Genomic DNA, 13,762 nt, shown 5'->3' on the forward strand with positions numbered 1-13,762 from the left:
ATGCATAGAAGCTTAATAAACAAAGCTTTTGTTTGTGGTTTCAAATTTTACTTATGTTTGACCTTTGTTCCTGTGCTTAATTTAGAATTGTAGGGTCCTAGAATTGTTTTGGTCAGAAGAGACCCTCAGGATCATTGAGTCCAACCATAACCTAACTCTGGCACTAAACCATGTCCCTAAGAACCTCGTCTAAACGCCTTTTAAAAACCTCCAGTGATGGTGACTCCACCAGTTCCCCAGGCAACCTGTTTCAAGGCCTGACAACCCTTTCCATGAAGAATTTTTTCTTAATATCCAATCTAAACCTCTCCTGGCACAACTTGAGGCCATTTCCTCTTGTCCTATCTCTTTCTGCTTGGGAGAAGAGACCAGCACCCTCCATGCTACAGCCTCCTTTCAGGTAGTTGTAGACAATGATAAGGTCTCTCCTCATCCTCCCTTTCTCCAGACTAAACAGCCCCAGTTCCCTCAGCTGCTCCTCATAAGACTTGTGCTCCAGGGCCCTCACCAACTTTGTCACCTCCTCTGCACTCTCTCTAGTATTTCAATGTCATTATTATGACTGAACACAGTATTCAAGGTGGGGCCTCACCAGCACCGAGTACAGTGGCACAATCACTTCTCTAGTCCTGCTGGCCACACTATTCCTGATACAAGCCAGGATGCTGGTGGCCTTTTTGGCCACCTGGGCACACTGCTGGCTCATATTCACCCGGCTGTCGATCAACACCCCCAGATTCTTTTCCACCAGGCAGCTTTCCAGCCGCTCTCCCCTGAGCCTGTAGCGCTGCCTGGGCTTGTTGTGACTCAGGTGCAGGACCTGCACTTGGCCTTGTTGAACCTCACACAATTGACCTCAGCCCAACAGTCCAGCTGGTCCAGATGCCTCTGTGTGGCCTTCCTACCCTCCAGCAGATCAACATGCCTACCTAACTTGGTGTCATCTGCAAATTTACTAAGGGTGCACTCAATCCCCTTCTCCAGATCATTGATAAAGAGATTAAACAGAACTGGCCCAAATACTGAGACCTGGGGAACACCACTCATGACCAGCTGCCCACTGGATTTGGCTCTGTTCACGACAACTATGTGCGCCCGGCCATCCGGCCAGTTGTTTATCCATCACAGATACACCCATCCAGGCCATGAGCTGCCAGCTTCTCCAGGAGGATGCTGTGGGATACTGTGTCAAAGGTTTTACTGGAGTCTAAGTACACAACATCCACAGCCTTTCCCTCATCTACTAGCTATTTGTATTTCTGTTGTAAGTGCAAGATTGCCTATCTGCATTATCTCTGTCCTTAATTTTTCTAAAAAAATAATCTTATACGAATAACTCAAAATAAGGGCATAATGCTGTGTAACCTGCCTATTCAATGAAAATTGTCAGACGAAGTGTCTTCAGCTGAAGACTAAGGGAGCTTGAAAATCACAGGGTAGGTGGCAAAATTTTGCCATGAATTAGCAGGCATCAGGTACATGACCTATAAACAGCTTCATCCAGAATGCAAAGACAAATGGCAAAAAATAATTTAAAATTAAAATAACTACAGAACATATCAAAATAAAATTAACGGTAGACCTAGTTATATTTGATATGTTTATCAATAACCCGAATGAGGATAAGACTTCACCATTACTTTCTAGAAAGTCTCCAAGTTAATTAATGAACCCTGTGAGTGATTGTCAGGTGCACTTCTGAAGGACTGAGAAGAGCTAGGTTGCTGGACAGCATGCTTTGGCTGGAACATGGAATTAACTTGCAAGATAATTAAAGTAGAATGGGCAATTTAAAATTATTTGTATGAATTATTGGATTCTGAGTAACCTCTGTAACCTCTTGGAGAAAGATCCACACGTCATACATGACAGCTTAATAAAGACATCTACTTAATATGCAATGGGCCTCCAAAACCTGCATACAACACTTAGAGTATATTTAGAAAGAGAATCACTTATAAAATATTATCATGTCATTGTATAAATTGATGGACTCACCTCACTGTGAATTTAAAATTGAGTTTCGGTTACTTCATTTGGGTGAAGGGTAACAGAAACTATTAGAAGTGCTAGAAAGGTGGGAGAGAGCAGTTATGAAGAGGGACTATGGTGACTACCTTGAGTCAGTTTGGAGAAAGAAAGAGATCTCCTGCTTAAGATATCTTAAGAAGAGAAATTATAGCAGTTTGTAAAATAATGACGTACTAAAGACCTGTCCTGAACACAGAATAAATACTTAAAACTATGAAGGAGTAGGTTTAGAAGATAAATATTCCTTATGCTCCACATCATTGTCTTGTAGAATTTCCTGTTGTTGGCTGTTTTTGAGGTTGATAGTTCAATAAATATGTAGGTATAGAGGAAAGAAAAGAAAAAAAGAAACATTTTTATTCATAAAGCAACCGGAGCTGTTATGTTGACAAGAGTGTCTCGGAGAATGTTGGTCCTCACTCTTCAGAGGTAGGAATACTGGAAAAAGTGTCAGGAAGGATTCCCTCCCTCCTTTAACCAGTTGATTTGTAGCGGGCTTTATTTGTTCTTAAAAAGAAATCAGGAAATTTAACATTTCCCTGAGTCATGTAGTGTAGGTTGATGCAGGAGGTACACTGCAGTTGTCTGTAAGATCAAAATAGAGTCTAAAATATGGGCTCTTGTTCAAGTGCAGTTTTACTGAGTTAAGAAATTGCTGTGGTCTTGTATATTGTGCATGATCAAATGTAAGGCTTTTAATGTTCCTGTATTACTTTAAATCCATGGCCTTATACTGAGGAAATCAATAGGTTGTGTTACACTTACATTCCTGACTACAGAATAAATAAAAGAGCAGCAGCTGAAAACTAGTGGTTTTGTACAGCATGCTTAGAATTTTTGTGTGCTGACGTTCCTGATGTAAAGAACAGTATTGACACAGATACTGGTATGGAGAAGTAGCTAACCTTGACAAGTCCATCACAGTAATTCAGTTTATGCAGTTCCTTTGAAAATCAGTTGAAGGAACAATCTACATTAACACTTGCATATCAGAAGAAAGTAATGTTGATTTTGGGTGTAAAAGCAGAAAAGCACTCTGCAAATTAAGACTTTGACGGTTCCTGTATCATTAATTCATATATATATATATATATATATATGCATATAATCAGTAGTTCTTTCAAGTACCTGCCAGCCTTTTGTTAATTAGGAGTGTGTGTATATGTAAAATTCTTCCTGTTATAAAATGGGGGCCAACCATTATTTTCTGTTCCTGGCTTGAGAAGAGGTTGAATAATGGATTCCCTTTCAGTTTTCACTTACTTGTACTTTGTCAAGTGGAAGGACTTTGGAGTGGATACTTCATTCCTTGTTACAGAGTTTAATCAATAGTCTCCTCTTTCCATGAAGCAGGGCAGTGTTATTACCCTATTTAGGTGGAGAGGCAGGAGCTGAGAGACTTGCCCAACCCTGCAGGCAGCTGGGGCCAATTCTAAATTTAGAGGTCCCTGTGTTTTGGCTGATAGCAAGGGATTTGAGAGATGGAGCTGTGCCAAGAGCAGGGTCTTGCAGCTGACTTAATAGTGCTTATCTAGTAAATTATGTCCATTTTCTTCCTTTTTCTGTAGAATGGGCACAGTAACAAGCTGGTGCTTGCACCACAATATCAGCCACGAGGTGAGTCTGCATCCAGGTGCATGTGGACAAAAGGCATGGGCTCCTGAACTGTGAAACAGTCTCTCTGTATCCATTGCTGGGAATGTTGCTGTAGTGGCACGTTAATTGTTAAAAAGCATCAAGACAAAAGTTTTTTACAGCCATTCACAGATAGGTTTTTGGCATAGTGCTTTTTATTCTTTTGCTGTGGAAGAGTGTGCAGCTGTGGAGGTGGACAAGACAGGCTGCTAGGACTCAAAGCAGCCTAGACTAACCCATTCTAATTCATCAGCTTGGGAGAAGCCCCAAAATTGCCTCTGCCTCTCATTCTAGTGACTTGGCAGCAGCCTCTCTGAGCTTTTAAGCAGCGAACTTGCTCCCATGCCCTAGAATGTCATCTTCCCTTTTCTTTATGGAGAAATGGTTGTTTTTATCTCATGAGCTGCCCTGGACTTAACAACTCTTTGTTTGAACAGACTATGCAGTCTGATGTTGTAAAGAGAGAGAGGCTTGGAGGAAAGCTCAGGAATACGTAGTATAGGAGGGACAAGGGGTAATGCCTTGCTTCTTGGAGCTGCACTGTGGATCTCTTTGGCAGGGCCTGAGCTCACTCCTTGTTCTTTATTCCTCCAACTGTCTTGGCTGGTGACATTGCAAACTATGAATCCCTTGAGTTCTGCCAAAGTGAAATATGGGATGGGCTATGTGGGTATAGGATTAGGAAATGCATTCCTACAGGATGGTTGTAAGCAAAAATATATAGCACTTTTATTTTGTCCTGGCTGTTCCCAAAGCAGCAGAATGACTGGTTCACAAGCTGCCTTCAGCTCAAAGTGGACACCCAAAGGACTTGGAAGCTCTTGTTGTTGTTTGTGAACGTTCATATGCAAGTTCCCAAAATGTAGCCTTTTTTTTTCTTTTTGAGGGCAGAAATCAGCCCAAGAGATTTGGGTATTGAATGGAGTTTGTGTGATTATGAGAACTAAGGCATTTTGGTATTGCTCTGAGAGCACTACTTTTTCAGACTAAATTTATGCCCCCATTTGAAGCAGTACAAACTCTAGCGACATTGCTAGAGTCATGTGAAGGGTTATGTGAATGGCCACCCATCTATAGCTGGAATATTCTCTTTAATGTTTTATTTCAGTTCCATTAGTACAGAGCAGCATTTGACATTCTTATAAGTTGATAGTTTCTATGTGAGGCTCTGTATCTATTTATAAGAGATCCATGGAGTACCGATAGGGTTAACCTTAATTTTATTGTGATAAAGAGAAAGCAGCAAGGCCCTATCCTGTCAGAAGTTGGATACTCCTTGTATTTCTCAACACCAGATTGGACCCCATGAGAATATAAATTATGCTAATAAAATGCATAGTCATGTACCAGTTCTGACTTGTATAATCCTTCTGGTTTTAGCATCTGTATTTATTTTTACTGTGATGATTTTCCTGAAGGCACAGAAAAAAAAAGTCCATATTTATTTTTTTGCAGCTGCATTACATGATTTTTTCAGTAGGTTTGTTTGTTCAGGTGTCTGGATTTTTTCTGATTTATGGACAGAGCTATTTAATGCCCACAAATGGAAGAACATAACTAAACCACTCTAACGCTAGGTTTGGGTTATTTTTTTCCCTTTCTGAAATTTCAAACTGAGGAACATAAGCCAATTTAAGGAACAAAAGCACGGAAGGATCACTGACTATAATATTTGATTATGAGACCAGAATTTTCAGTAAAGATCAGGCCATTAACTCACTTGGTATCCCTGTGAAAATTGCAGCTCAAATTCCATGCTGCTTAACTGTGTTGAAAATGGCCCACAGAATGGTAGAGGGTTGAAAAATAGTGACTACTTTTGTTTTTCATGAGATGTGTAAAAATGCTCTTGTTTTCCACGTCGCAATAAATTGTAATGAGTTCCTCTATAGCTTTTACTGCTAGCTTATAAAAGATATGGTCTGTAGATTGATCCGTTTCTTGCTTTGTTTCTCAAAACATTTTAAAAATCATCGGAATTCCTGATTGGTGTTTTCCCTGGTGCCATGCAGATCATAGACAGCAGACTGGAATGCAATGTGCGTGATTTCAAGTGTAGCTCATTCCTCACAATCTCACATTCAGGTTTAAAGACAAAGTGGAAAAACTGAATCTCTTCCACCTTTTGCACCCATGAGCAGTTTCTTACAGAAATGATCTGATGCTGCTGAGCCGCTCACCAATATGAGGAAGGGGTTCACAATCAAACTGAATAAATTATAAATACAGGAACTTTATTTCAAACCTACGGCAGAAACTGCTGTTCTCCTTGAGCTTCTGTCCAGAGAGCTTAAAAGTTTTTCACATTTGTCTTTGACAGAGCTTCAGCAGAACAGGTTGTCTGCTCAGGGAACAAAATGCCTCCTGTTCCTAGTCAGCGGAGCACACAGAGCTGTCCAAGGCGCACACAGAGATGATGTTAACCTTTTTGAAAATGGAGAAATGGAGGCTAAACTGATGGGATAAGATCATCCAAATTGTATGTAGTTTACAGATGGTCTTAAGTTATTGAAAAACAGCAGGCTTAATAAAGTCCTGCAAAACTGGCAGAGTAATTACTCTGCACCGCTCTTCAGTTAGCTAACCTGCCTTTTCTACCAGTGTGTCTTCACCAGCATTTGACTTTGCCTACACCGTCCCATTTTCACAGGTTTTAAAACTTCTTACTCTTGAAAATTTTGGGTGGTGGTAGAAATATTGGGTTCCTGTATCCTCCTTTGCCACAGAGGGCATAGTTGTTCCTGTTGCTGTGTGAGGCTGAGAGAATTTCAGAACAACATCTGCGTGGGTAGCGTCTGCTTTTGTTGACATGCAGAAGGCTCTCAAGAGGACTAGGCTATTTTTAACTCTAGGTGGTACTTCTGCTGGGATGGGCTGCATTAATATAAGATGTTTCAGAGAATGCAAGTCCTGTTGTCTGTATGCAATGATTTCTGAGCAGCTTGTGTGTTAATGCTTTATTTTTCAGTTAGGGCTTGTTTGTTTTGTTTAAATAGCATGTAGGATCTCTCTGGCAGTGATCTGGAGTTAGGGTTTTGCGGAAGTGCTGACATAGCTAACAGCTGTTTCTTGGATAAACAGGAGCAGCATTGCAGGCGGATGGGTAGACATCTATACATAGGCTTCTGGTTGAGATGCACTGCAATTATTGCTCTGTGAGGGTGATGCGTTACCCCCTGTCAGGTATTTTATTTCTCTAGTGCAAAATAATGTTATATAAATGATAGTATAAAATAAGAAAAGACAGAAATGTCTCTGTGGTTTATTTTACTTGGTAATTAACTAGTTTATTAGCATTTCAGTACTGGTGTCACACAATAGGGAGTTGCAGAAATTTCATCAAAAGAATTTAATTACAACCAATTCGTTTTGGCTTCTTTTCAGCAAAGCATTCAGACATAGGTTTAAATCTGTCCCTATTCAGCAGATAACTTAAGTGCATGCTTAAATCCATGTGACTGACTTAAACATATGCTGAAGTCTTGTCAAAGTTGAAATGCACCTTTCAGGTCTTTCCTTTAAAAGAAATATTGCTGAGAAAATGCTAATGACAGTGAAAAATTCTGGAGATTGTAAAGATGGTCACATCTTTCACTCCATAGGGAATTTAGTGAAAAATAATGAATGTTTGCTTTAAAGCATTATTGGTTATCTTTTTCTATTTGTTCTGAGCAGCTTTTCATTTAGTATCTTGAACTCAAACACATCACTTTAACCTCTTTTTAGGCAGGAGGAGGTGAGGGGAATGGAATTTATTTGCCTGTGTGGCTGAAAAAAAGCAAACACACCAAAGGAAATCCCAATAGTTTCACTAATTCATTTGTCAAAGGGGGATTTCATTGAAAGTGCACATCCAAAATGCTATTAACAGGCTTGTTGAAGGATAGCAAAATATTGATGAAAAAAATTAAGTGCATGCTCAGAAATAGATGTTATTTAGAAACAGTAACTGCAGATAAAATGCATTATGGCTCCCCACGGGGGACTCTTGATCAATAATTGATCAAGGCCTAATTGATTCCTTGAATAAAATGTTAGCAGGGGAATGGGTGTGGGGAAAGGAAAATCAAACTTTCCTAATTTAAGCACCATGCCTAACACAAATACTCTTTGTAAAGATTAGATAATGCAGTAGCCTGACAGCTCTTTGTGCTGCGTATCTTCCAAATTTGGCTGAGTTCAGAAATGAAGATGAATGTACGTGTCTCATCCTAGTCACTACGGATTTTTGTTCATATTGCAATGAGTACAATATTTTTCATATTGTCCTGCTGCACAGTTTGGCATAGTGCTTTTTCTCAGGAGAAATCCAGTTCCGACCTCCAACCTGGCTGACTGGGAGACCAATTTCCAGAGCTGTATAGATGAATCAAACACAGATGCTGCTGCCATTATGCCTGGCTTAAAGCCAGCCAGATCTATCTTTTTATTTCCTGGCATTACTAAATTTGTCTGAAGATCTGGTAAATATTTGGCTATGGATCAGTTAGCCTGCAACAAAAGAGATGTATCTGGGCTTCTTTCTTGCTGGTTTGTAATCCCTAATTAGAGGTTAACTCATAATCTCAGGAGCGCATCAGAATATGTCTTTGTTGTAGGAGCGCTTTTATGGTGATTTATTTCCCATGCCTGTGTTTCAGGTTTTGTAGTAGACAAAATATGAATGGTGCAGGTTCCTCAGCCAGCCTCTCCGAAGGAAAACTCTAAAGTGCAGTATTGGTGGTTATTAAATACATTGCACAACTGTGTAATTTTTGGCCAGGCATCTTAAAGCATGTTACAAGTGGTGAGTAAGTAGTTCAGCTCTGCTTTTGCTGACTGGGAGAAGTGATGTTGAAGGTTAAATCCTGAAGGTGCAGTGTCCCCTGGGAAATACTTAGTGCTCTCGTGTCTGAATTACTGTAATGGGACCTTACTGTTCCAGAGGATAAGTTTTTACACGTCTCATCTGTGGTAAACTAGAAGCCATTTCAGCATCTAGGTTTATCAGGAATTGAATGTGTGCTGATATTCGATGCTGATAGATCTCAAGTGAACGGCACTGGTTTACATACAACTTATTAGTTGCACTATTTTTTGTTGGTGATTGACCCCCAGTTTTGCATTTGTTTTAACTGCTGGTACGTGTTTTATGTGATTTTATTTGAAGGGGAAAATAAAAAGGAAGAATAGCAGAATGATAAAATAATGTTTTAAAAAGCTAATAATATAAAAAATTAAGGCAGCTTTAGACATTTAAACACAGGCAACGTCAAATGCAGAGGAATGACTGAGGTACTCTATTGAAACAGACAGCACATTTTTTATTCATTCCATGAACATTTTTGATGTGTCACAATGTATTTCAGACAACATTAGAAAATGACAGTAAACTAAATGTTTAACATTTTTTACATATACAAAATGAGAAGGGAAGATGACTGTGTTATCAGATTGTAAGCAGGCCAGTAGGATACAGTCCTTGTTTTGGATTTGCCAGCTGCAATTGAAGAATAATGTGGTGAGCAGACCACTTTATTAGGTATAATTTGCAGCTTAAGTTCTTTCAGCTCCTTCCTTTTATTTAACTCAGCAACAGGGAACGAATCCTGGTTGAAATGTGGCAAGACAGATCTGCTGATCAGCACCTCTAAACCATGACTAGTTCTGGGTTCCCTTAGCATAGAATGTATTGACTTTAAGGCCACAAATAATGTTCAGATGCTTTATATTAACCAAACTCCATTATATGTGTAGGGTATCCACTATATAGAGTGCTACTATGTAGTGTAGCTTCTCATTGGAAAACTGCTGCACTGTGAGATGGTGTCTTTCTGGCTGATAATTGTGGGTTGAATCCTAGCTGTGAAGTTCAGGTGTAGGAATGAGGTTCAGCAAGTGTTCTGGGCACCAGCCATTGTACCTTTTGAAATATATTTCCAAACTTACAAAACCAACATAGTCAATAGTGATTAGCAATCAATGGTAATCAATACCTGCTTGCTGTTTTCCTGTCTATGCCAGTAAAACAGCAACCAGGTATATCTATAATAATCTTTAATAAAGACTAATTAGCTTTAATCATTTGGGATCTTGAACTCCCTGAATCTTCTTATAAATGAGCACCAAAATCAGTGATTGACCTGACAATAGGAAATGACTGAGGTGAAAGAGAGAGAAGTAGATTTTCTGTAAAGAGGGATTTATTTTTACAGGAAGCAGAGAGAGAACTCTGTTCTACAATTTTTGCATGCACACATTTCCTACTTGAGGTTTTCAGTGCCTCTGATAATTTGGATGATGGCAGTATAACACAATTTTGCTACAGTGTCCTGGCATTAGCAGTGAATGAGGCAGGTATAAAGATTGTTCTAACAATGGGACAATTTTAATACACTTTCTACTGCAGTTATTTTGTGTACCCTCTTTTATGCTTTTAAATTACAGGGGAGGCATCCTTGAGAGCTGAGAATTCTCATATAGGTTCAGTTTTTGCTGAAACCTATTCATCTACTTATACTCCCCCTCCTGATTTTCTTTGAGACAATTTCTTTATGAGTTTTCCTGTGATAGATTATTGAATTATTATACAACAATAATTTGATTTTCTTGCTTGCTCCACTTTGCACGTTAGTGCCATAAGCCAAGGATGTTGTTGCTCTGCCAGACGTTTTTGTCATCTGCACCTTGCCACTCTGAACCACAGGAAAACAGGACAATACATGTCATCATCTTCAGCTGTGCTGATGTTGCCTCTGTTGACAAAGCCCTAACCTCAGCATTTAGGAAACCTTTTCGGAGGTGAACTTGAAAGGCATATTGAATTGCAAACTGAGTTGCATGTTAAAAATTGGTATATTATGTAAATGAAGCAAAATGGAAAAGATTCAAAAGGTTTTTTGAAGATATTTAAGAAAACAACTAAAAAGTCTCTCGAGAATAACGAAATTGGAAAGTCATGAAGCGTGTAAGAGAAGAAGATTTTGATTCAAAACCAGATGTTTGTTAGATTCATCACACAAGACATTTGGTTTTTCTTTTGAAAATTCAAGACCAAAGGAGTTGCAATAAGATTTGAATTAATCAAAATTGTTAAACGGATATTTAATAGCTATGAAGAGAATCAGCTTTACTCTCTATACAACACATATACACAAGAAAAAAAAAATCCTGCAGATTCCTTTCAGGTCCACCCTTTTCTCGATGGATAGGGAATGCATTGTAGTTGGCAGGAGAGCAGTTGAATACATTCAAACAAAGAGAAGTGTTTTCAAGGTCAGGTAGCTTGGGAAAAAAAGAAATGTATTTTCTTTCGAGGACTGTGAAGGAAGCAGGAGGAGAATGTGTTGCATTACCTTGAAGTGTCTTGAGATCAGACTGGTATTTAAGTAAATGTCAGTGGGGTGACATTGCTATTACCACCACCACTGGTGGCCATTCAGTGGCCAGGTGTGGCTTCCCCTAGCTGGGTGTTTTCAATGGAAATCTGGTTCATGCTGTCTTTGACACTGATTTATGTACAAATGGCAGAGGCAGCTCTTTCATAATGACTGTTGTTATCGCTGAAGAGCATTGAGCAATGAGGATTGCTTTTCCAATTGCCTATCATAAGTTTTCTCTCTTTTGACTCATGTAAATGTCAGTTTTCATGTAAGAGCGTCAGTGAGAGATGATTAGATGAGTAAGGCTAGGGCACTGGAATGCCTCTCTGCTGCTGGATATCACAGTTCTGCCATATCCATTTTAAGCCATTTAGAGGTTTAGTTGCATGATCTGATATCGGGTGTCTGCACAGAATGAATACACAAGATTCCGCTTTCCATATGGTAAAATCCTCTCCCTAGTGAAGTCAGCAGGAACTGTGTGTAGTCTACCATGGAGCCAAGCTATTCTTCTTAATTTTACGATTTTTTAAATCTCCTTCACACTTCCCCACATGAAGACCCAAGTAATGCTCGCTTGAGTGTGTGAGGTGGTGTATTACAGTGCTATAGGAGATTCCATTGCATGGCAACTGCAATCATCAAGGAATTTTGTTCTCTAGCATAATGTCTTAATCTTGCAATGCAGAATATGCTGCCTGCTAAGAAAGTGGGTGAACTTTGGCTGCAGAAAAATCACACATTTCCAAGATAAATGAAATTAATGAATTCTAGATTCCTGTGGATATTTGTTTCATAATCTCTGCTGTAGTAACTTGGCTTCACCATCTGTGTTCTCAATGACTGTCTAGCACCCTTGCTATGGTACATAATCACAGAATTGTTTAGGTTAGAAGGAACATATTGAGATCAGGTAGTGCAACCCTCCCCCCACTCAAGTAGGAACTGCTAGAGCAGCCTGCCCAGGGCTGTGTCCAGTTGGGTTTTGAATATCTCCGCAAATGGAGACTCCACTATCTCTCTGGGAAACCCGTTGCAGTAGTTGACCACCCTCACAGTAAAAGCTTTTTCTTGTGTTCAGATTGAAGGTCCTGCTTTTTAATTTGTGCCCATTGTGATCTCTGTGGGGCCTTCTTTGCTACAAGGGTGCATTTCTGGCTCATGGTCAACTTAATGTTCACCAAGACCCCCGAGGTCATTCTCTGCAGAGCTACAGGTTTCAAATGCCCTAGTAAAGGCAAGGTAAACAACACCCACTGCTCTCCTCTCATCCACAGAGCTAGTTACCATATTGCAGAAAGGTGTCATGTTAGTATGATTTCCCCTTCATAAATCCATTCTGAATACTCCAGATCATTTTCTTGTCCTTCATATGTTTGGAAATGGTTTCCAGGATTAATTGCTCCGTCAGCTTCCCAGGGACTGAGGTGAGAATGACAGGCCTGTAGATCCTGGATCTTTCTTATTGACCATCTTGAAGGTAGTAATGGTATTTGCTCTCTTCCAGTGTTAAAGAACTTCTCACCATCCTCTAGTGGGACAGAGAGTCCTTTCTTGTATGGTATTTCCATTTCTTGTTCAGTACTTCCAACCACTTCACTGGCAAAATAATAGCCCGAGTGCTAACTGGCACAGCACTATATATTCTAGAGCAGATGAAACATGTATCTGTTACACTTCCATTTCAGCTTTTTTTTCTCATTCTGGGTACTAATTTTGGTTTTCTGCTGCAGCCAGTCACCAGTTTTCACAAAAATTATGGAAACTGACTGTATCTGAAATCTATGTGTCTACCAACCATTTAACTTAATTTTTTTGCTTTATAATAATTTGTTGAAGGCATATAATGGCAAGAACTTTTCAATGACAAAATACTTCCACTGGCACATTCTGTAGGTTTGCAGTGATTAAACAGAAGGAGAATGTTTGCGTTAAAGGTGAATATGCGAGTTGAAGCTTTTTCTCAGTGATACTTATTGGAATGAGTGCTTTTCCAATGAAACTTTAACTATAATTTGTTTGAAATTACTTTTTGAATGCTTACTTTGAATTCCTGGAATGTGCTTGATATCAAACTGCTAAGGGAGCAGCAGGGACAGACCTCATACCACATAGAGCTGCACTTTTTGACGGTTTAATATGTCCCTTTTCTACACACTCATTTATTAGATTTTGTGATTGGGTATGGTTATATTTTTTTATTCATCCCAAAGGGATTAACTAGTGCTACATATGGAAAAATGGAGAATGTGGTTTTTTGCTTCCCCATCTTTGGTGGGGCTGTGCAAATTCCATAGGAATCGGATTCTGGATCCCTCAGGCTCCTCTCCAGGACTGATCGCCTCGATCCAGGGGCAGTTCCTACCACAAAACTGTCAACATTACTCTGTAGCTCTTTGAGGAGTTTAGGTGAGGCTCTGAGATGCAAGACTCCTCTCCTGCTTGATCTAGAAAATACAAAGGTACTTTTCTGATTGAAAGGCCTTCCTCTACGCCTTCCAGACATGCTTTGAGCAATGTTGCACTGGAACAGGCCATTTGGAATAGACTTGTTTGCTGTGTGCCTGAAAGAGCTATAGTCTTCCCTGTGGAGCTGGGGTGGCACTGTAGAGAGGCTCGTGGCATGTCCTGATTTGAATTTATCTGTATGTGGTCCATGCTATGTCATGTTTAGCAGATAGATGCTAACAGCCAGGTTTAGAGATGGACAAATGAACCCTTTCCATGTGCCTTTA

General features: G+C 39.7%; 1 protein-coding gene across 17 annotated transcripts in view; it reads left to right on the plus strand.

Moving 5' to 3' along the window:
• The window catches only part of TSPAN4 (tetraspanin 4), a 445,369-nt gene that overhangs the window by 394,799 nt on the left and 36,808 nt on the right, over positions 1 to 13,762 (plus strand). The window lies entirely within an intron of this gene.

Source organism: Columba livia, chromosome 5, assembly GCF_036013475.1.
Source record: "Columba livia isolate bColLiv1 breed racing homer chromosome 5, bColLiv1.pat.W.v2, whole genome shotgun sequence".
Taxonomy (NCBI): Eukaryota; Metazoa; Chordata; class Aves; order Columbiformes; family Columbidae; genus Columba; species Columba livia.